Below are 23,972 nucleotides of genomic sequence, written 5' to 3' on the forward strand. Positions count from 1 at the left end.
CCTGACGGGAGCGCTTTCCATGAAAGGATTGGCAAGATATAGATGGGTGACTTGGTCCATGTGGCTTTCTGTCGTCCATCTTGGTTTAGAGACATGTATCATGCACTTACACTGACTTTCCACTGAGTAGCAGTGTATGGGATGATGCAATAGGGTCCTATGTAGTGGCTGATGGTGCAACTATGCAAAAAAAAACAATGCATATACAAGAAAACACCTTTTGAATAGCTGTCCACTGTAGTGACCTCTATGCGTGAAAGGGTTACCATTTTTAAAAAACTCCCGAAAAAAAAAAAAGACATTTGAATTATTTTTTTTGAATTTTGTTATTGGCTCATGATAGGCCCCCGATCTCCGTAGGCCCCTGGGCTTCAGCCCAGGTCAGCCCGTGCATTAAGGCGGCCCTGGATCCACCTCGTATCTGAGGTGCCGCTCAGGCGTGAATATTGAACTGGTGCACTGAATAATTCAGAGCTCTGAGTTCACTGAAGAGAGCAGCCACAGAGGAACACTCTGTACCTGAAGCACGGCAGGACGCTTTCCAGGCATTCCTGTTTCACATGGTCCATTACGAAAATAACATTTGCCACAAAAATAAACCAGAATAAAAAAAATGTGAGGAGGAAATGTAATCTCTGTCACATGTATCATAAAACTAACATCAGAGCCAGTTTGATTTGATCATTGAATACATTAACATTTTTAGACTTACCACATTTACATGTATTACTGATATTGTCTCTGTGGGAGAGAAACTCCCTCTGGAGGGAACAAAGGGATTTTAGCCTTTGCAGACCATTTACATGCACAAAAACCTATAGAACACACTACAGGAGAGGGAACACCCCTAAAAGCAGAATGGGGCCCCTTTAAGTACGTTGATGAGGTGTTCACTGTCACTGTTTGTTCCAAAAATCACACTCCACTCTGATTATCTCTGCTGATGATGGTATATATCAGACTTCAGTTTGAATGCAGCTCAGGATCCTCCTGAGGGATCAGACAGAGTGTTGAGAACAGTGACAGCTTTCATAGACTGGAAGTGGGCTGAGTCCCCTGGCCCTCCATTGTTGTGTTAAACAAGCGCACACAAAAACAGGGCTGTTGCAAATAGATATGTTCATAAAACAGAATGGACTGCCTTATTGCGTATTCAAGTCATCATCATACAGCTGCTGATGGTGGTCTGCATTCAATCACTATGCTACATGCTACATGTTAGAATTCACATACAGGATCCTCACGTGTTGAGTTTCTGTGCCTGGCTTTATGTTTTGCTGTGGGCAGTGTAGGGGAAACTTCTGAAGCAATAGGAGTCAGGACTCAGCTGCGGCTTTCACACCAGCGCTTTTCCCGTTCTAGCTCCGTGCTAGAGCTTTTCTGGTTTAGCTCCGGTTTCCCTTTTCTGCTCCCGCTTTGTTCACACCACACAGAGCCGGGGTGGTACTGCGTCATTGCCTCATCGTTTGCGTCATGATGTAACCGTTTACGTGCCTGCTTCATAAAAGCCAAACCGCGCGGAAATCCCTCACATCGACAACAACAACAATGGCCGATTGTATTGAAGCGCTGTTCGCTTTGGTTATGCTCTGCTATCGTTGTGTACAAACTGGATAAAACGCGGGCATTTTGTTGTTGTTCAGGAGGTTGTAGCTCCGGAATCTTGCTTCTAGACCGACAATTTTTTGGAGCTGGAAACAAACCGGATTCCGGAGCTAAGAGGCGGCGCCGCTGCGGTGTGAAGAGGAAAAACCGGTACTTTTCAGGCTCTAGCTTCGAGCCGGCTCTGAAAACGCGTTGGTGTGAAAGGGGCATGAGAGACACAAGGAGAGCTGGAGCTTTGATGGAGTCAGGACTCAGAGAGACACGAGGAGAGCTGGAGCTTTGATGGAGTCAGGACTCAGAGAGACACGAGCTGGAGCTTTGATGGAGTCAGGACTCAGAGAGACACAAGGAGAGCTGGAGCTTTGATGGAGTCAGGACTCAGAGAGACACGAGGAGAGCTGGAGCTTTGATGGAGTCAGGACTCAGAGTGACACGAGCTGGAGCTTTGATGGAGTCAGGACTCAGAGAGACACAAGGAGAGCTGGAGCTTTGATGGAGTCAGGACTCAGAGAGACACAAGGAGAGCTGGAGCTTTGATGGAGTCAGGACTCAGAGAGACACGAGCTGGAGCTTTGATGGAGTCAGGACTCAGAGAGACACAAGGAGAGCTGGAGCTTTGATGGAGTCAGGACTCAGAGAGACACGAGGAGAGCTGGAGCTTTGATGGAGTCAGGACTCAGAGTGACACGAGGAGAGCTGGAGCTTTGATGGAGTCAGGACTCAGAGAGACACGAGGAGAGCTGGAGCTTTGATGGAGTCAGGACTCAGAGAGACACGAGGAGAGCTGGAGCTTTGATGGAGACAGGACTCAAATGGCGCATTTCCACTACACGGTCGGCCTCGGCCACACTCGGTACGGCTCGGTACGGCTTGGCCGCGTTGGGCCTTAACAGGGCCGACTCACTTCATGCTGCGCTTCCATTACAGTTTAGGAACTGGGGTAGTTACTATAGTAACGCAGTGTAGGCGGAGCCGTGACGTCATCTTCAATGAGAAATCCAGAAGCACAACACAGCCGTTAGCTGTGAGCACTCAGAGCTCACAGCTCCTCATATATGTTCAGAAACTCGACAAAAGTTAAACAAGTACAAACCACAGACTGCCTGTGTCATGGTGAATACAGTCGCTGCTTTATTTATGTCTGTATAGGCCGTTGTTGTGAGTGTGGACGGTCGGGGCATATACTGCGTTAGCTTAGCCAATCTCCATCTAGAAAAACACGAATTTTAAAAGGTTTTTCGCCTGCCGTCTGTCTGCAGACTTGACAAAGCATTAATTCATGGTTTTTACTAACCGGTATCAGTATGTTGTTACTTCGGCATCATTTTGAAACGTGTATTACAATTAAATCACGGTCAAATATGTCCATCTTGTTGTAGTTCTAGCCCTCTTGCCAGCGCTCCTCTCTCTAGTTTAGCATACTCAGCCCGACTCAGCCCTGTTTGTTGGCCCCGATAGAACCACAATTTTCTAGGGCCAGAAAAGAGGTGAAAAAGTGGCCCCGCGCCGTGCCGCGCCGGTAATTGGCCTAGTGGAAGCACAACCAAAAAAGGGGACGGCACGACACGGCACGCTTAAAGCGAGCTCCGCGCTGCAGTGGAACTGCGCCAAAAGAGACACGAGGAGAGCTGGAGCTTTGATGGAGTCAGGAATCAGAGAGACACGAGGAGAGCTGGAGCTTTGATGGAGTCAGGAATCAGAGAGACACGAGGAGAGCTGGAGCTTTGATGGAGACAGGACTCAAAGAGACACGAGGAGAGCTGGAGCTTTGATGGAGTCAGGAATCAGAGAGACACGAGGAGAGCTGGAGCTTTAATGGAGTCAGGACTCAGAGAGACACGAGGAGAGCTGGAGCTTTGATGGAGTCAGGACTCAGAGAGACACGATGAGAGCTGGAGCTTTGATGGAGACAGGACTCAGAGAGACACGAGGAGAGCTGGAGCTTTGATGGAGTCAGGACTCAGAGAGACACGAGGAGAGCTGGAGCTTTGATGGAGTCAGGACTCAGAGAGACACGAGGAGAGCTGGAGCTTTGATGGAGTCAGGACTCAGAGAGACACGAGGAGAGCTGGAGCTTTGATGGAGTCAGGACTCAGAGAGACACGAGGAGAGCTGGAGCTTTGATGGAGTCAGGACTCAGAGAGACACGAGGAGAGCTGGAGCTTTGATGGAGTCAGGACTCAGAGAGACACGAGCTGGAGCTTTGATGGAGTCAGGACTCAGAGAGACACGAGGAGAGCTGGAGCTTTGATGGAGTCAGGACTCAGAGAGACACGAGGAGAGCTGGAGCTTTGATGGAGTCAGGACTCAGAGAGACACGAGGAGAGCTGGAGCTTTGATGGAGTCAGGACTCAGAGAGACACGAGGAGAGCTGGAGCTTTGATGGAGTCAGGACTCAGAGAGACACGAGGAGAGCTGGAGCTTTGATGGAGTCAGGACTCAGAGAGACACTAGGAGAGCTGGAGCTTTGATGGCAAACACTGATGGTTTATTTGGAGCTTCGGCCATAGAATTCACAAGACATGTCACGGGCCACGGTCTGACCACACGGTTGAGATGCCACAATCAATTCTGAACACCCCTTCTGTAGTTCCACGTTTTAACTAGTTCAGAGTGTAATAATCAACATTCTTCAATAGATAGACTAAACAGCTGAGGGACACTGAATCACATTTGTTGTCGCTTATGGCTCGGGGTCATCTACACCCAGAGAAGGATGTGTTCCAGGTGTCCCACAACAATAACTATCTCTGACTGAGAGTTGCCCGGTCATAAACTGGTAACAACAACAACTTGCTAGGGCAGCCCCTCCTTAAAGGTGGGGTATGTAATTTATTTCAGAAACACTTTTTGTTATATTCAATGGAATACATTAAAATCATCTGTGGAAGCTGTAATACTGTAAAAAGCACGACCAATCATTTTAGCCGGCCCGGCTAAAATAACTGGATGGCCTACCTGCCTGTCAGCCTTCCATCTGTGCACAAACTTATCTCGTGCCCTCATTGGTCATGTGCGCGTCCGTGTGTGTTGGAGGAGGGGCTCTGTAAGGAAGTGGCAGATTTTTTCCAGCTGTGTATTTTCAAATTCTAGCGATCTCGAGCCGGTTTCTCCAAAATTACCTACCCCACCTTTAAGGGAGATAACGGCTGCTCAAGGCTGGGCATCTCCGTCAGAGGGCGAAATAAGACATGCAGGGGAAATTATTCCCCAACAGGCAGTTTGTTTTATTAACTGACAAATACACACACACACACACACACACACACACACACACACACACACACACACACACACACACACACACACACACACACACACATACACACACACACACACACACACACACACACACACACACACACACACACACACACACACACACACACACACACACACACACACACACACACACAGTGTCCTCACTCCTCATAAACACACCATTGGCTTTCTGGGATTATATGTTCAGTAAACTTACTATTGCCGCACGCATGCTGTTTCCCTGATAATTCTTCATTGTAAATACACTACATCTGTGTTGAAACCAGCTGGAAAGCTTAATAATAATATCTGAATAAGGGTTCCATAAAGTTGCATTATGGTGTGTTCAAAGTCTGTAAATATGAGTATTGCGGCAGGTAAATTATAACTTAATCATGATGTATTCAAATGTCATCTTGTAAAATGTTGTGGTTCTGTGAATAACTTCAACAGCAACACTGCGTTCACATGCAGCATGAATTCCACTTGGACATCCTCACAGTTTCCCTCTGATTCTCTCTTCTTTACTCTCTTTACTCTCTTTTCCTCGATTCATCTATCTCCCCTCTCTGGAATATCATTTGCCTTTTTCATTTGACAGAGAGATGCAGAGGTACCGCCCTTCAGCTCCACTCCCCTGGCTTCCTCTGTCATCTTCTTCCTCTTCCTCTTCCTCCCCTCTTCCTCCTCCTCCTCCTCCTCCTCTTCCTCCTGTCTCTTCCCGCTACTTTATGATACCTCTCCCCGGTCAAATGTGTTAATGTGCAGAATTGATAGGAATGCAGAGTAATGCTATTATTTCTGAACTCTGTCACTCTATTTATAACAATAAAATAACTGACCGTTTTATAAAACAGAATGAAAACTAACCGATGACTAGAAGCAGTTACCTAAACCTCTCACATCGAGGCAAAATAAAATCGATAGTTATAGGAGAGAGGTCGGTAAACCTCTCATAGGACTGACAGACAGAGTTTAGATAAATGCCAGTGATGATAACAATGCTTCACTCATTTCAGAAAACAGAATCTTTCTTCAATAGAAATCAAAGCTACCTTGATGGAGATTATCACACATTTGTATTTATGTTTGAGTAACTGTGGAGTGCCTCTTCAGAAGCAACACATGTATATGTGAAAGATGAAATGACATCAGTGTGCAGAGCAGAGAGAGACGGAAGATAAGCAGGTTGGAAGCCTTGGGAATAGACTGATAGGAAAAGAGATGGGAGAGGACAAGAGGGTGAATGAGGAAGAGGAAGAAAGAGGTCAGGACAACAACACATCAACACAGTGTAATTAGGAGAGAGAGAGAGAGGGCGAGAATTACATACAACCAGAGCTTGATTAGGGGGGGGGGTGATGAAAAGCAAAAATTAGCATAAAACTGAGAAATGTGCCATGAATACATATACACACACAATTAGGAGAGGGAGGAAATGAAAGAGGGGTATTGAAGTTGAACACAATTAGAAATAAAATGAGAGAGAGGGAGGGAGAGAATGAAACGACGAGTGTGTGAACACAGGAGTGTGAAAAGGAAGAGAGAGGAGGAGTTGTATTCCTCATGTAGAACAGGAGCGGGGATACACTGAGAGAAGCCACTGCAGCGTGCTGTTAGCCTCCAGCTCTTCCCTCCTCAGCCTGCATGAGGAACATCCAACACGAGTGTGTGAGAGCACTGGATGGATGCTGTGATGTGATGTGATTGTTTTTTATGTTATATACCCTTAATCGTCCCACAGAGGGGAAATGCACATTCTGCATTTGACCCATCCTAGTGTTAGGAGCAGTGGGCTGCCATTATGTACGGCGCCCGGGGGGGAAAAAATACAAGTTGAATATACTTTATTCTAAAAAAACTAAAATGTTGACTTCAAAAAGTGCATTTTGCATGATAGGACACCTTTAAGTAAAGTGAATGAATACAGGAGTTTCTATTTTCGTTATGTTTCTTTACTTGTTTCTTCAGGTTTTCCCTTTAATTTGTATACTATTGCTGAACCTAACTCAAATACAGAGTTTTAAATGTTGATCGCATCACTTTATATAAACATTTTCTTTCAATTCAGCTCAAATCAAACCTTCATTAAACTCGAAAGGTTTACTTGAGGTTGCCATCCTTTACAGTAACAATCGACAGACTGGTCAAACGGAGCAGCAAGATCAAATACACGGAGACAGAATGTTAAAGTGAGTGTTGGCCTCATGTCTGTGGAAGTAGTTCTTATTGGAACAACACTTTCCCATCCTTGATGTGAGGATATCCAATCCAATCCACTTTATTTATATACCACATTTTAGAAACAGAGGGTTTGCCATAGTGCTTCACAATGAACATAACATTATAATAAAATATAATATTACACGCTCAGGGCTTAACAGAATGAACAAAATGAACTCTAAAATGGACAGGAAGCCAGTGGAGGGGAGCCAGAATAGGTGTGATGTGCTCATGCTTGCGGGTTCCTGTAAGCAGACGAGCCGCAGCGTTTTGTACCAGCTGCAGGCGTGCCAGCAGAGTCTTGTTTAGGCTGGCATAAAGTGCATTACAGTAATCTAAACGAGTAGAAACAAAGGCATGAATAACACGCTCAAAGTCTAAAAAGGATCAAACCGGTTTGATTTTGGACAGGAGCCTCAGGTGATCAAAACTGGACTCAACCACAGAGTTTATCTGTTATCTAATTTAAAAGCACTGTTGAGTTTGACGCCCCCAGATTTGTGACCATGGGTTTTGCATACGGTTGCAGGGAACCCAGGTCAATGGAAGGGACCTCACCATTTGGTCCAAATACAAAGACCTCCGTTTTGCTCTCATTTATATTTAAAAAGTTTAGCGCCATCCAGGCCTTTATGTCATTAAGACAGTGAACCAGGGGCATCAGAGAGCTGGTGTTTTGTTTAGGGGCAGATATATTTGGGAGTCGTCCGCATGAAGGTGGTAGGAGACGCCATGTTTTCTAAATATCAGTCCAAGGGGGAGATGGTATAAAGAAAATAAAATGGGCCCCAAAATAGAACCTTGGGGAACTCCACAGGATAGGGGGGCAGAAGACGATGTAAAGTCACCAAGTCTAACAGAGAAGGATCTCTGGGACAAATAGGACCTGAACCACTCTAAGGCAGAGCCCCTGATACCCACACAGTGCTCTAGACCAGAGATAAGGATGGAGTGGTCAATCATATCGAAGGCAGCTGTGAGGTCTAAGAGCACAAGAATAGCAGAGTCACCAGAGTCTGTAGTGACCAGGAGGTCATTGAATACTCTTAGAAGGGCAGACTCAGTACTGTGAAGCGCTTTAAAACCGGACTGAAAAATATAAAAAATATTGTGTGCATGTATAAAAGACTGCAGCTGTAAGAGTACGGTTTTCTAAAAGGAAGCTTCGAGATGGGTCTGTAATTAGAGAAGACAGAAGGGTCCAGATTAGGTTTTTTTATAAGATAAGATAAGATAAGATAAGATAAGATAAGATAAGATGGTACTTTATTGATCCCAATTTGGGAAATTGTTTTGTGTGGTGCCACAACCGCTTGTTTAAAATAAACTGGCACAGAACCGGACTCTAGGCTGCTATTTATAATTGTATGGACATTAGATCCAATAGTGTCCCATATCTCTTTAAAAAGTCGAGGAGGGACTGGGTCTGTGGGACAAGATGAGGGTTTTAATTTAGCAACAATGTCACTAAGAGATGACAACGACACAGGTCCAAACTGCTGGAAGACAGCCGTGCATGTGATGTCAATGGAGGGGTCAAAAGAGGGTGGTGAGATACTGGCTCTAATAGTGGAGATCTTGTCTATAAAATAGCAGAGACATTTTTCACACACCTCAGTTGAAGCTTCAATACAAGTGAATAAAGGAGAGTTTAGCATAGCATCAATGGTTTTAAAAAGAACACGAGGTTTGTTTAAATTACTTGAAATAATATCAGAAAAGTAACTCATCTTTTCAGCCTTTACAATGCTCTGATACTTTCTCCAACTCTCTTTTAAAATGTCATGAGTTACATGAAGCTTGTCTTTCTTCCACCTGCGCTCAGCCTGCTGGCACTCACGCCTGGCAGCACGAGTGACGTCATTGAGCCAGGGTTCAGATTTGGCTCTGGGGCGCATGAGTTTCAGGGAAGCAACAAGGTCAAGAGCTCCAGTGCAGGTAGAGAGAAAGGCTGAGGTTAATTGCTCAGTGTCCAGGGAGTCAGAGGACATGGCACCAGACTGGGCTAGGTTTACAAAGGCAGGGGAGAAACTAGTGGAAGGTTTCATCATACGACCGTGACGGACAGGAGCGCATGATTTAAGACTATGACAGGGCAGAATCAAATCAAATAGCACAGGCAGGTGATCTGATAAAGCTGCATCACACACATTGACATTTGAAATGGGCAGACCATGGGATAAAGCTAGGTCTAAAGTGTGCCCATGCTCTTACGTGGGGCCAGAGACATGTTGTATGAAGTTAAAAGCATCTAGAACATCAAGAAAGTCTTTAGCTAGTGGCTTAGAGATACAACAGACATGCACGTTAAAATCCCCGACAATTAAAACGCTGTCATAGTTTGTCACGATACCGGCCAATAGTTCAGAGAACTCCTTTATAAAGTCTTTGTTGTACTTGGGCGGTCGGTAGACCACAGCACATAGTACAGGATGAATCCGTCCCAGCTCAAACAGGCTCAGTTCAAAGGAGGAGAATGAGATAGACGGCGTGGGTTTGCAGTATAAGCTGCTCCTAAAGACAGTCGCTATACCTCCTCCACGACCCGTGGTCCCGGTAGAATTAATGAAACTGCAGTCCGGAGGCAATAGCTCTGTAAAAGCAGCAGAATCGCCCGCAGACATCCAGGTGTCCGTTATAAAAAGCACGTCCACAGCATGTGTCATGAAAAAGTCCTGGATGATGAAAGTTTTGTTTGCGACCGATCTCGCATTTACCAGCGAGCCTTTGGTTGGAACCGGGGCAACATTCGCGTGAGATTCACGGCCCAGTGACGATTGCGTCTCCGGGGTAACGAGGGCCCGCCCCGCAGTAGGTGTGCAGGTGCATCCGATAGAAGGGGGAGGGGAGTTTGTGTGTCCACCCTGGCCAAACTTTGCAAAAAAGCCCACATTTTCCTTGATCTTAAGCAGCTCGTGTCTGTTGTAGACTAACATAGAGTCTATGGTCTAGGATAGTGAGAAAGATGTATTTATGTCACAGTGTTGATTCTCCAAGATCAATGTTTATTCATACCACCAAGAACAAAACAAAAAGCCTTAGCTGGCTTTAGAACTTTAAGATTAAAAATTGGATTCCTGGGTCTTTTTTCATCTTTTGAACAAAAACCTTTTCCACTCTTATTAACAACGTTTTGGGACAAATTAGTTTTGTCTTTGAGAGTTCAGTTAAATAGAGCTCTAAAAGTTTATGCAGATGAAAAAAGTTGTTTGTTTCACAGTGTCAAGGAAGTATGTTGATGGGGAAATAACAAAAAAGTATTTTGAAGTATATGAATACATTGTAATAATATATCTTGGAAGTCAAATGGAACATCAATTCAAAAAAAGAGTTACCAACATCTTGCTACTTTGATGTGGTTCTGATGAATCTGCTGTGTTGCTTATGTACTTAGTCTCTATGATAACCACATGATCTTTGGTCATCACTGTTTATAAGGAGTTGCTTCCTTGACAGCTGCCACAGTCGACTTACTAACTAACTCATCTCATACATTTATTTGTTTCACTTTTGAATTCATTATATCAACGTTGCATCTCAATACCAGTCTAATGACTAAACGTCCTTCACTCAAAGGCCTTCTTAGTATTCTGCTGTTAGCTCTACAGTGTGTTCTGCTGTTGATGTGAGTGTTGATGTGAGGCATGGACTAATGGGAGCTGAAGTTTATGTCCCATCAGATCAGCCGCCTGCACTGTGACAGAGAGGCAGGGACAGGAGGAACACTGCAAACTAACAGAGACAAAGTCAAACTGATTCTGACAGAAGCACTTAAGCATGCTGTCTACCGGACAGCAGCAGAAAGAAATAGTGAAATGAGGAATATTTTATAAAAGTCCCACATGAACTCTGTTCCACCCCTTTAACTTGGGTTAAAGACGACGGAGTGGAGTCAGCTGTTCCAACTGTCCAGGAACAGCTGGTATTATCTTGAGGTGAGAAACTATTGGTAAAAATCAGTGTTTAAAGTATGTGATACATTCAGGTAACTAGAATTGGTTACAGTAATTGTTAAGGCATGCTTAAAAAAAATGTGGATTGTAAATGTTATCTTACCAAACCCCAAAACCTTTATTTAAAATGATGTAAAAGACAAAAACAGCACATTCTCTAACTTTATTCCATAAATGACTTACTCAATGATTCCATTGTCAAGAAAAGCAAGTCAATTAGTCAACTATTAGTTAAATATAGATAATTTCAGCAATTTCAGCAAACCTTCTCTTGGGTTTTTCAATGTTTTTTTATAACCAAGCAATGAAAACTGTATATTAACCAAAAGTAAAAAAAGAGTTGTTTGCAGCGCTGATTGGTCAGGCCCTAAACCTTTGGAGGCCATATGCAGGATTTGGTTTTGGGGCCGCCCTCATTGTAATATGTTCATATGGCACTTAAACAGCTTGTGTTTTGTAAAAGACTAAAGTAAGATCTTTTGCACACTGTCTTCAAACAGACTAAAGTTAATACAGTGTTGGTCATACCCTCTGATATTTTTGGACCACAGCTCCTTTTGCCTGTGTGTAGAGGACAGTTAATTACTCTCTAAATGTTTAATTTTGCTGACTGTTTTGTCACTATTGGTTGGTTTGAGAAGTTTACAAAAATTCTGCAACAAACACCTCTGAGCCTTTGAAAGCAGCTCGGCACTGTTTCCAGACGTCTGATTCAACAGAACAGGAAACACAGATTGATTTGTACTCCAGAAGCAGCACCGGAGCTTTAATGTTTTGTGGCTCCATGTTTTAGTTTTCTCTTAATACAGGATATTAAGCAGCTTTTAACCACCATCTTTAAATAAAATATAAATGTGCTAAATACGTTCCTCTGTAAGAATAGAAATGATCCAAGTGGTGTTGGAGCCAGATCATTATGTTCTGCACTGTGAGCTAGACCTGGAGCCGTCTTGTTAATTACACCCAAAATAAAGTAGCTTTTGGTTCTGCCTGGGATCTGTTGTTTCCACTACCTGCAGAGAAGAGCAGAAGTAATACATAAAGTATGGCCTCAGAACATATTTTGCTTGTGTGGGAAACATGTCCATTTCAAAGCACATTTCAAAGCTGCCTAAAATGGAAATAGACAAGAAGTCATCTATAAATCAGGTCTGAGGCTCAGACACTGGCCGCTGCTGCAGCCTGATGGGCACACACACACACACACACACACACACACACACACACACACACACACACACACACACACACACACACACACACACACACACCTGTGTTAATAAAAGCCCAGACGTACAGTACACACATGAATATCTCTTTATATTATGCATGGCTATTAAAACCTTCAGCTGATTCTGATTCATGAGCTTTAAGTCTTAAAGGCAAGACCAGTTCTGTGAATCTGTCCATAGTCACAGCTGAATGAGTTAGAACTGGGCTCTAATGTTTAATGCATGTCGGTCTGGGCTCCTTCACTGCATAACTGTTGGAGCAGTGATCTGCCAGCTTGAGTCCACAGACCGGCCGAGTGCCTGCCCTGTGAATGAGCAGCTCTCACTCAGCTGACTTCTGACAAGGGGGCCTCCTTTTATTCATAACGTCTTAGAAGTCAGTGTAGTTTTATTTTATATTCAAACTTCCCTCCCTGGTGAGTAAAGGTCTTGGTCTGGAAGTGCATTTCATTTAAAGTCTAATCTCTAGTTGTTATAGTCACAGCCCAGCACTCTGTGAACTCTTTCTCATCCCTGGATGTCATCTGAAGTCAGAGCTGCTGACATTTACCACCTCTGGGTCAGAGCAGGGTCACTGCGAGTGATGCAGCACGAACACATTCAGAAAGATATTGCCGCCCAATGGACTGCTTGAATAAATGAAGAGCATCACAGTCGCCTCCTCTGTGCATTTTCTAAACGACAGTATATCTGTGAGAGCATTGCTCTGCAGAGCCTGCAGCCTGAGGTTTTTCACATAAATTGTGTAGAGAGCTTTTCAAAGTGCCACTTCAAGGTCTTCCAGTTGCACTATGACCATCTCTATATGCAGGGCTGTGCATCTTCACTGGTCTCACGATTCGATTATGATTATCCTGTCACCGATTCGATTCGATATCCCGATGCATCACGATTCATACCAATGCGTTGCATCCTCAATTTTCTATATTACTGCACATGGCTTCTTTTTCATCAATGCATACATGCAGTAAATACATATGAACCTATTTTTATTATTTAGAAAGTGCTTCAGAAATCAATAACATAAATGTCTTGACATTAATTTATAAACCAAAATAAACCAATTGTATAGCTCTAGCATGCCTATATCTGTCTGTGAAATTGTTCCATCCTCAAAAACAAAAAACTAATGCTTCTGCAGTCTAGCTGCAGCTTCTAGCAACGGTCTTCTGTTCAAAAAAGGACACTGAATGTCCTGAATGTGGCATCACACACAGGACTTGAGTCTGAACACAGCAGACAACAGGAGTATTTACAACAGCATATCAAAAATAGTGCATGTGGGTGCACACTTACATTCTCTGTCTTACTGTTACATAAATCCCATAATTGTATGAGATTAAGTTAGCTTCATCATATCTCAATCAGTGATCAAGTGAATAATAAAGTTTCCATCAGGTTACTATCAGCCTGTCACTCATTATTTTCAGGGAGGGGGCTGGGTTTGAAGGAACGGAGAGGAGACGGTAATCGTGGAAGCTTTCCTCCTGCCTTCACAAACTTTACACACGTATTTATCGTCTGAAAATAGCAAGAGGACATTCATACTCTGCAATCCAAGACTTAATTAAATCCACCAAAAACCTGACATGATTGTAACGCGAGTATATTTTAAAAACATAAATCCCTGTGTCTCTGAGCCGCAGCGACACGGACTGATTCAGAGCGGGTCCTTCTGCTGTTGGTTCTGGACTGGTGTTCTTGTGTTGGTGGATAAAGCAGACTGCTCCGTGTTTGGAGTCGCTGTGCCGCTGTCACGTCTGTTCCCTGATCTCTGCGTCACCGACCGATTTGATATTAAAGTGACAGAAAAAAAAACTTTATTGTAAAGCCGCGGCCGTAAAATCAGGAAGCAACGTTACCAGGGGCGTTTCCTGGACCTGGAAACATTCGGGGCTTAGCCTCTTAAGCCCTGAGCCTGTTTTTCAGGTCTCAGGCTCGAAAATGACATTCCCAGAACAAATGACCATATCTTCCCTTCTAAAAGGGTTAAATTAATAATCTTTATTCTCAAAGTAATGATAAACCTGTGAGTTGGATGTAGAAAAGTCAGAATCAATATAGATGTTTTTTATTTTAAAGAAAATTCAGATTTTACATAGTAAAAAACTGTAAATTATAGTGTCCGTCCAAATATTCTTTTTTACTTATAGTGAAAACTACCCTTGGATGATGGGTTAGTAGACTAAAAGCTTTAGGAATCCAAAGTACAACATATAATAAGTACCCTGTATCAAGATTGATGCAAAACAAGTGAAATTTGACCTTTTTAGAGAGATTTAGCAAAAATAAACCACTTCTGGGGTCATTTGGGTGGATTTGACCTATCTCTGGCCCCTCTTGCTCGATTTTGATGAATGAAATCTCTTTATAACCGCTAGAGCCAATGGAATCGAGGGAAAGTTATATACACACCAAAACGTTAACAAATAAGGAGTGAGAGTGACGCGTAACCAAAACCGGAAGCTGCGTACACTCTGGTGGCTACCATTAGCAGCTAACTTTTCCGCTCCGATTTTTACATAAAAATTGAATTATGGATTATAAATAATTTTTTCAAAGGCACAGGTACATTATTAACCTATGGATCAACAGTTGTAGTATTTTTTTTTCGTTTTAATGCCATTGAACACGTCTTTTGACCTAATTGACAGCTACGGTGAGACGATCTGCCGTAAAAGCTCCGTAAAGGTACGTGTTGTGATGTCTGTGTTTGCTTCCCCTGTCGCAAGTTCGGATCGCTCAGTGATGATACTATACCTAAATAATCTGTGGAGTCTCAGCTTTAATCGGATATATTGTATGTGCAGCTACGATAAGTAATAAGGGTATCTTTATCTTGAATTGTGTGCCAAAGTCAGTTTGCATTTTTTCGCTCAGGGGTCATTTAGACGCTTCTTATGAGACTTGTATTTTGTTTTGGTAAAAATGGTTCATATCTTCAGTTAGCTGAGATTCTTCCCGTTAATCTGGTGCTACACATTAATAGTTTCATAAATGTTAAGAAGCCCTGAGACATTGTCTCGGAAAAAAAACTGTGGGAGGGGTCCAATGGGGGGACCGCCGTGCTTAAGAGGTTAGTCCACAGTTCATTAAGGTACATTAAGGTACCGGGCGCTACAGTGGAAATGTATACTGCAACACTCCCCACACGCATAAACACAGTACACCTGCGACTGTTACAATGAAGGCTCGATAATCAGCTCACGGCATATAGGTGTAAGCAGGGGTAAAGTGCTATTTTTTATAAGTGGGGGGCGGACCTAACCTCCTCTAGGGGGGTCCGGTGGCATGCTCCCCCGGGAAGATTTTTTTTTTTATATTGAAGTTAAAAGCATCAATCTGGTGCACTTTGAGAGCATAATTAAGAGATATGGATACATCTCTCAACACCCATATGAAACAGAACTGTAAACAGATTTTCTTTTTCTTTATGGATATTTTACAAATCACTCCCCTGTGACTGTGTAATGTAAGGTAGCTTCTAGCTTCATGTCGAACACTGACAGTAATTCAACACAAAAGAGAGCTTTCTTTGAAATCACCAGGTAACACTAAAAAACATTACATTTATATTGTATGACAAAGTGTTAATTTAATATCTCTGGCTAGCTATAGCTACTTGCTAACGGTTTAGCTTACCCGCGCGATTCAAAGTAACAGCTACGTTACTTTGAATCGCGCGGGTAATCTATGCGGGTGAGCCATCACTTGAGAATTGTCGTCTTTTTTAAGAAATGTTTTTCTTATGTCCATCTTCAAAAGCTCCGAGTCCGACTGACAGTTTAAACATTGTCACAGGATAGGTACCTATCAGCCAATAAGACACGTTTATTTCCATGCAAAAGCCGGATGCCCAGGCCTGGCGACGCGCCTGAACGTTACTACGCTATAATCGATTATGTTCTGTCACTGCATCGATGCAGAATCGTCCACGTCCGCATCACAATGCATCGTAGAAACGATTAATTTCAACACCCCTAATGTATATAGCCTTTCTTCTCCTGCCTGTCTGTGAAATCGCATTGCTATTTCACAGATTACATAATTCAATAACACATCCAACTGCGTCTCGGCTGCAAGTATATAAGGACACAGAAACGTTTTCAAAGTCCTGCTCGTTTAGAAGTTTACATGGCCTTTCAATTATAGTTCTCCTGTCACAATAAAAACATTAAATGACGGATTGCTTTTATTTTCTGTATTAGATTTTTGCCATGGGAAGTGCAGTCTTAAAAAAATCCAAATGTACCATTTGTATGTATTTAAAAGGATAATATGGATAGATTGGTCTTATTAAAATCATCAAAAAAATGCTCCCGAAAAGTATCTTCCTAAAAACATCTGCTGACTTAATGCCTTTTCTTTTGCATTGCCATAAGTATCCAGCTGTAGCTATGGAACGGACACATTTAAAGGTGTAACTCTGATTGGCGGGACTGAGTTAATGCTCTTTACTCACCACAGATTAAAGGTTGAGTGTATTCCAGAGAGGTGCTGAAGGCTGGCCCCAGGCCGTACCTCACCAACAAACCTTTGAGGCTGCAGATATTTATAATCACCAAATGAGTGAGCGTCTGTGTGGCGGCTGCAGAGAGAGAGCATTACCCCCCCACCCAGTGGATTTCATTTCATTGATTTTTTCCTTTTACTTATTGCTTTAAGCTACTTGTGTCAGTAAAGCTTGGAGGCAGAGAGCAGGCCTTTAATTAGAAAGATTAAAAGAGATTAAGTCATTATGGTGAACAATATTGAAGACAATGTTTTTCCAGATCTTTCTGGCTGTAGGAGTGACCAATAGCTTAGTGCAAGGCTGTATTCTAATTCAGTTTGATCAGATTGGGATATTATTGTGTTTCAGTAGCAGCAAGTTAACAAGGAATAACAATAATAAGTTAAGGACAAATAATCAAGAATGTCTTTATTTAGCCTTAACTGTGTTTGCAGAAAGGAAAAAGGCAACAACTTTGCAGTGTTAATAAACCAGAATATATCTTTTTTGGTTATTTGTACGTTTTACATTTTAGGAAATGCACGTATTTGCTTTGTTGTAGAGATATGAAAAGACTGATAACGCGTTTTATGTCTATTTGGTAAAAGTTAAACTACAGCCAACAGCTGCCTGAATTAGCTTAGCATAAAGATTGGAAACAGGGAAACTACTCTAGCTAAACCAAATGCTTAAACAATCTAACTACCAGCATCTATACATCACAACAAATGTTGAGGAGGGTTCATTTCCAGACCAGTTATTTTCTGCACTGGTTGCCTTGGCAGCTGTTTTCAGCCAGGAAATACTTCACCACAACCCCTTTTAAAATTGTTTTACATATGAGATGCAAAATGTTAATTGGTAAGTGTCAAAGGTGCTGATTTTGTTATAATGACCCAAACCTCACCCTGGAAACGTACTGTATCTGTGCTGCTAGTTCTCATTTGCTTTCATTACTGTATGTATATTATCTTTAAACCCAGGTAGCTGCATTGCAGGAGACACATGATAGTGTGACATGCTCTGAGTCTGCTGACATTAGGATGAGTGGAGACTGTAATACATGTGCCCTGGGCTGCAATACATTCATCAATTTAGCACCCCTATAAACTGAAGCAAAATCATGTTTTAATGGAATCGCAACCCCAATATTTGAGAGTAAATTCACACCCCTACTTTCTACAACCACACACAAACCCCCCTGACTTTATTCTAAGAAGGATTCGCAACCCCAAGTTAGGATATGATATGATATTATTTGTGCTATGTCGGGACAAAGGGGCCTTGTTTCCACAGTAGCCGGAATTCAGACCAATTAGAAACTGAGCTTTGATGGATTTAAAAAGATACATATTCTCTGTCATGTAGAAAACCTGAACGGAGTGAAGAAACATTTCTTCGGTGCAATGGATGTTATTTTGAATGTTTCGTTTGACTCAACCTTTAGAAAAACGTCTGATATGTGTCAGCAGGGGACACGGAGATAAACAGGCAGAGAGTTGCGGTGCCATGCAGAGGGAAAGAGCACAGTGATTAGACAGACAGACCCAGAAGGAGACTATTGGCTGGTGAACTTTAGCGTCTACTCTCCTGATTAATGCCGCTGTAGAGAACATGTTGCAGCAACCTTTAGCCCAGACCTTTACGTCAGCGCGGCCTGAGGGGGGGAGCGGGGGGGCAGCGGGAGAGAAAACCTGATGTTTACTGTCCCCGAATCAGACAAGCTCTCTGCTCTTCAGTTACACCTGCACACACTGAGGACTGGGGGGGGGTCATACACTGTGGTGTATCATTGCATTACACACACAACTTTTGACAGCTTATTATTCAAAATAGTTAAACACTGCAGCTTTGAGTCCAAAAATAGGAACATATATACTGTAGAAAAATGAAATGATGCCTAACTTGATTCTTATATCATAACTTTTACCATTCAAACCATGCCTTACCATTTAAACAACCAGTGGAAGAAGAAGTATTCAGATATTTTGCTGAAGTATAAGACCAATTCTTAGTATGATAATTAAAATATACTCAATGGGGCAAAAGAAAAGTGCATAATGCAGAATGAATCGCCTGGAAGAAGGGCAGAAGGGGAACAGTGAACCTGGGTATGGGGCAGTGCTGGAGCGGGGGTCATAGGACTGATGAACCATGGGAGGGGGTGTGGGCGGAGCTTGGGCGGAGGCCACGCGGTGAAACTGGAGACTGGAGTGAGGGGCGAGCCCTCTGTCCTGCCGATTCTGATTTCTTTCTGAGAACTGTTTTTGACAGCATACGCTCATATTTAAGTACCTTTTCTTTAATGGAAAAAAATAATTCAACTGTATTTTCCCTATAAACAAATGACATATTCTCCAAAACTAAACCAAGTAATGCAACCTTCTCTCACTTAAACACATGTTAAAATAAAAGTTTTCCATTAGCTTCCGGACAAATCTAATCCAACTGATTCTGAATTGCAGTATATCCCAAATACAGGAGATTTAACGAGTCTGTTTAAAACGCTTTCCGATTATAAACAGCTTCATGTTTTTGCATTTGGCTGGATGATGCAACACAGAGGGAGCTGAACTTCACAAATTGCAAAGATACAACACTGGAGAACTCTGAAGAACACTGACATGCATATAGTGTGTGTGGGCGATAAACCATCACGTGTCAATTTGACCAACGAAAGACTCTGAGAGTCCTGACAGATCAGCTGACAGATCGATGGGTGCGTCTCTACTCTCATGGCGGGGGGGGGATGCTGTCCCCTCCACTGGGTCGCATCAGATGAGTGAACCTCACAGAGCGGGGGGTCATCGCTGTGTGCCTCCCCGACCAGCCGCCCCCCCCAGCAGATAAAGAGCTATTGACGGAGTGAAGAATCCCTCCCCCTGGTAAAGGAGGTCAACACCTCGTGATGAGGGATGAAGAGCTGTCTGCTCCTGAAGAGGCGGGTTATCTGATTTCCAGACAGAACTCTAAAATATTTGTTTGTCACACATTATTAGGCACATCTATTGTTTTCAATGCAGCCCTCAGTATCTCATTATTCATTCTCCCACATTTAGAGTTTTAATGAAGTGACAAATTGAGAAATATAATAAGTAGGGCTGTCAGTCGATTAAAATATTTAATCGCGATTAATCGCATGATTGTCCATAGTTAATCACGATTAATCGCAAATTAATCGCACATTTTTTATCTGTTCTAAATGTACCTTAGAGGGATATCTTTCAAGTTTTTAATACTCTTATCAACATATGAGTGGACAAATATGCTTTATATGTTTGTTTATTATCATTTGAACAATGACAAATATTCTCATGAATATTAAACACAACAACCTGAACATTACAAATATTAGCTTCAATTCAACCTGGAACCTCTCTCATACAATGTGTGTGTGTGTGTGTGTGTGTGTGTGTGTGTGTGTGTGTGTGTGTGTGTGTGTGTGTGTGTGTGTGTGTGTGTGTGTGTGTGTGTGTGTGTGTGTGTGTGTGTGTGTGTGTGTGTGTGTGTGTGTGTGTGTGTGTGTGTGGAGACACTGTGATGGATCGTTGGAGGAGCTATGTGCAGCTCAAGGCATATATGCTCGAATGGGAGCTGCCTGGACGCTGCAATCATGTTGCGCGTACTATCCGTGCTGAGTGTGCTGACTTTTCGTACAATGTCCCACTGTCTGGCTACCTGCATAAAGTCAAGTGCTCGGCGCAGTTGTCGGCGAAATGTCATTGAAACAGCTCCTTATATCCGTTAGCGCAGCTAGCTAGCACCAGATGCTAACAACAACAACACGTAAGGTGTGCCTCGCTCGCGCGAGTCGCACCACACATACACACTCCCTCCCGGTCCTCCCGATGGCCAGTCCGGGCCTGCCAGTGAGCGTGGAAGTGTGGTCTGCCACAAGCGGGCGGTAGGAGCGGGGCTGTCAGCATCAGCTTGTAGATGGTATTTTAAACTCCATGCGCTCTGAAACTACGGCGGCCGAGGACAAAAAATACACATGCGTTAATCGCGTTAAAATAATTAGTGGCGTTAATTTTTTTTTGCGTTAACGCGCCCTAATAATAAGACCACATAATGTTTAAAGGCATTTGCATTCAGGGAAAAGAGGTCACGGCTGCATGGAAATGTAATGAATATTACATTAAAGTGGACCTATCATGCTATATTTGAATAATATAGTGTAGGACCATACCTATATAAGGCATATTTATACTTTTTTTTTTGCAAAATACCAAACAGATCATGCATTTTAGCCATGCCTCATTTTGCTCAATTTGACATTTTTTAGCTCTGTGTTTGTAAGGGCAGATTCTGTGAGAACAGCACCATCTACAGGCCTGGCATATGTACTACAGCGTCTCCAGCGCTTTCGAACGGCAATGTCCGTGGCTGTCTCCTCCTGATTGGTGGATAGCCGTAGCGCCACCGTCCTGACGTCAGAACAGTGTTCAAATCTGGATCAGTTTTTATCAGATCCGTTGCAGCCCCTTTTTTAGAGATTTGGGTATGGAGGAAAATAGAGAGGGTTGTGTTTTCTGACACTTGGTGAGTTCCCTGGAACACCGGGGACACATATTCATGTAGAAAAGACGTACAAAAGTGCATTTTGCATTATAGGTCCCCTTTAAAATATGATATTATTTTCTTGTTAGCAGCCTTGTGTTAATAAAAGGGAGCTATGGGAAGGATATTTTAAGAGGGTATCATTAAGAAGTGGTATTTACATTTGACTGTTCATTAAAAAATATGTTTTATTAAACAATGCTTTGACAGAAGATCGTTTTCACTGTGCTGGGTGTGCACCCTGTCCACTGTTTCTCTTTATTTATATATTCTTGGCAGTTTAAGGTGAACTTTATGTTTGCAAACTGAACTTATAACAGTTTTTACTTTACGATGTGATGAGGTGCACTTCATTAAGGAGAAATTATTCTTGGGGGAGAACTAACAGGTTTAACTGAGACCCCCCCTCATTGACAAGCTCCTTGGTCCAGCCTCTTCATTTTTGCCTCACATATTTGAATATGCATTATTCTATATGATACAATTTGACCATTTTGATTAAGCAAAAATGTTCCAAAATCCATTTAATCCCAATGTTTATAGACCACTGTCCCCTATTCTGCTTTTTGGCTTATCCCTTTCCTCTAGGTTTTTGTGCATGTCAATGGTCTGCAACAGCTAAAATCCCTGTGTTCCCTCCAGAGGGAGTTTCTCCCCCACACACTCCCCCCCCCCTGCCTGAAACTACTCCATTGGACTCCTTTGTTTACTTCAGGAACATAGTGACATCACTATGGAACACTCTGGATAAATAATAAAACTGGAATTGAAATCCTTCAGGTTTAGCGGCTTTTAGAAGCAGATTTTATTTCAAGCTATAAAAACGTTTTTTTGTGGTTGTGATCTGAGAGTAACCTCAGATAATGACCTGCCATATCGATACACGCCTCATCTCCTTTCATCAGTCCATTCTCCTCTCCTACCATCTGTGAAATGACTGCACACACACACACATACACAAACACACACACACACACACACACACATTTTAATTAGTTTTTGTGCTTATTATCCTGACCCTCTGTGGGGATGGTTGCTCACCCAATGAAGTGACATTTATACAAATGAGCCCTGATCACCTGACTAGTTGTCTGACCAGTGATGACATGTATAGCTGCATGTTATCATTTCAGTTGTTGTCATGTTGCTTTCCTGCAAATGGTGTTGGCTTTGTAGATAATTGCTGTGCTTTCTGGGGAACATCAGATCTGATTAGGAGAGATGGCATTCAGCCGACTCTGGAAGGAGCAGTTCTCATATCTACTAATATTATAAACGTGTATTAGTGGCCAACCAATCAGAGTTGAGACGAGGCGGGGTTGCAGTCTTACAGACTTCTGAGGGCTTCGTTTTGGGCATCCACTCAACAAAACCACTTAAAGAATTAATTAAAAAGTAAAAATATGGGGAATAGTACATTAAAGTGAAACTAAACAGGAAAATGTAATGAGAACTCTCAAAGGTCAGATCTTAACCTTCTAAAGCGTTACTAGTAAATTATTTGATATCAGATAATCAGATTGACTTCTGTTGTCTCACTGAAACCTGGCTGAGACTGAAGAATATCTCAGCATAAATGAGTTCACTCCACCCGGTCAGTTTGATACTCACGTTCCTCGAGGCCAAGGGGGTGCAGGGCAGCCATCCTTGACTCAAGCCTACTAATCAAACCTAAACTAAATTATCACTCTTTCAAAGCCTTCCCTAACCTGGAATTTTATTTGCAATTGTATTCAACACTCCTGCTCCTTCTCCATAGAGCATTTATTGGTCTGTCATTAGGCAAACTTTCCTGCATTGGAAGTCTGATAGTGCTATTTAAAAGAAGAGATCCCGTTGGCATTAAACTCAATAACATTTCCCAGTATAGCCTTACACTTTTAATCTATTTTCATTTTTCTAATTTTCTAAATTCCTGCACTCTGTCTACCTCCTTTATTTGAACTCTCTCGCTCTCTCTGTCTTTCTCTCTTTAAAGTATGTGGTTCTCCATATCAGTGTCAGAATGCTAGATGTTGTGTGTCTGCCTCTGTGGGCTGTGTACTGTTTTAAAAACAAGTGAAACTTTACCATCTGTTAATCTCTCTCTGTCTCTCTCTGTCTGCAGCCTACAGTGAGTAGGAGCAACCCAGGTGGATCAAGATTTGAAGAAAGAAACCAGAACTAGTGGTGAGCTCTCCTTCCTTTCCTCTGGTCACATGTCCTTCTCCTGCCTCACCTGCAGCATGTCCCACCCTCAAAACAATGTACAATGTTGAGGATCTTGTATTAAACTCAAGCATTTTATACAAATGTATACTACATTTCATTGATAAATATTGCACTCATTCTCCTTCTACTACATTTCTAACAACAGTTAATGAATAGTATTAAAGAGACAGATAACATCAAAGAGGCCCTGTTATGCTTTTGGCTGTTCCCTCTCCTGTAGTGTGTTACTGTATATAGGTGTTTGTGTGCATGTCAATGGTCTGCAAAGGCTAAAATCCCTGTGTTCTCTAGAGGGAGTTTCTCTGACGGTTGAGTGGATAAAGGGCTAGAGCAATGTATTCTGGGTAACAGTAACGGCTCATTCGTTTTATCCCACGGCAACACAGCCAAGTGGTGATGAATGGGCACTGTTGTGTGGGTCATTGCTGTACGTGT

The 23,972-nt window shown here is 42.6% G+C and overlaps 1 protein-coding gene across 1 annotated transcript in view; it reads left to right on the forward strand.

The window, feature by feature from the left end:
- LOC117484322 (sodium/calcium exchanger 2-like) overlaps positions 1-23,972 on the forward strand; it is a 289,186-nt gene that overhangs the window by 128,717 nt on the left and 136,497 nt on the right. Inside the window, exon 3 of the mRNA XM_034132798.1 lies at positions 23,434-23,495. The gene's annotated coding sequence lies outside the window, so the exon portion shown is untranslated. The remainder of the gene's footprint in view (positions 1-23,433; positions 23,496-23,972) is intronic.

This window comes from Trematomus bernacchii, unplaced genomic scaffold (assembly GCF_902827165.1).
Source record: "Trematomus bernacchii unplaced genomic scaffold, fTreBer1.1, whole genome shotgun sequence".
Classification (NCBI taxonomy): domain Eukaryota; kingdom Metazoa; phylum Chordata; class Actinopteri; order Perciformes; family Nototheniidae; genus Trematomus; species Trematomus bernacchii.